The sequence below is a fragment of the Oryzias melastigma genome, linkage group LG23 (genome assembly GCF_002922805.2).
Source record: "Oryzias melastigma strain HK-1 linkage group LG23, ASM292280v2, whole genome shotgun sequence".
Lineage (NCBI taxonomy): Eukaryota > Metazoa > Chordata > Actinopteri > Beloniformes > Adrianichthyidae > Oryzias > Oryzias melastigma.
In genome coordinates, this window is record NC_050534.1 from 4,298,231 (window position 1) to 4,299,555 (window position 1,325).

Here is a 1,325-nt window from a genome sequence, read left to right on the forward strand (position 1 = left end):
TGCAGCTCACTTTCTGCTCGGTGACATAAACACTGAGGAGAGCAGACATTTACTGAAAGAGCTGTCAATGCAAAATAATAAATAATAAGCCGACCAGGTCTCAACACTTTTTCTTTTCTTTTTTTCACAATAAACATTGTTATAAACATCAGTTTCAGTACAGAAAAACGGTGCAAAATAGTTAAGTTGTTGTCTAAGTTACAGTAGTGTGACATCATCACTAGTCCCAAGCCCCCGAGCCGATCTTGCAGGCCGAGCACATGTGGTACCTACACCGGATCTGGTCCGTGGGCCCAAGTTTTTGGGGACCCCTGATGTAGCCTAGCAAGCAGATGATTTGACTGAACATTTCTCCCATTATCATGTCGGGTCTCGCACAGTTGTAAACAAAGGATGTAAATCTGTACACTTATAGAAATGCCCTATTGCATGCAGCCGGCTTTCAAATCAGCATTGGCCAGTTGTTGTGTTCTATATGGCAGCACTAAATGCACATGTGTTGTATCAAGCATCAACACTGGAGAGAACGCTGGACTTCCCGGTTGAGCTTGCAAGAGAGTTGGCTAACAGTCATGTGTGTGCGAAGACAGAACAAAATATACAATTCCTTCTGTAACCTTCCCCAGTTAGCCCTGGAAGAAGAGCCATCAGGTCAAACATAGATGCAAGAATTATCATGCTATTGTGCAATGTGTTGACTCCAATGGATACACATGAGGCAAATGCAGAAAGGAAATGCCGGCATTGCCAGGATAGTAATTGATTTCCAGAATATACTTTACCACTTTTTATTATTATTTTCAAGTAGGTGTAATAACCTTTTTTTTTTGTACCATCAAAATAAAGAAACCCATGTCTGTTGATCTCTCCCTCAGATGGCAACATGAAAACAAGTTTTGCTGAAGGGGTTCAGCATGGCCCCACCTTTGGTGGAGTTTGCATAACAGAAGCCTCAATTCACACCTGATTAAGGATATTGGCTTAAAGCCTTCCAGCCAACTGGCTGCCGTGCGGGTTTTATAGGTAGAAAAGCCAAATGGCTGCTCTGTGGGACTTCTAGTGTTAACACCAATGGTGGCTGGTGGACATTAGCATGAGTGCACACGCATCTACGGGTTTGTGCGCACACGTCACAAACTCTCTAATAGAATCTCTATGCATAGTTAGTCAGTATTTTTATGCTAATTTGCTCTATGAGTGGAAAACACACACCTGTGTTGCGTTCTTCTTTTGCCAGTCAGGCATGTAAAAAAGGAAATGTAGAAGGACGGGGAAAACCAGGAAGCTGACAGCCATTCTGTCGGGATGGCTGTGAACGACAATTT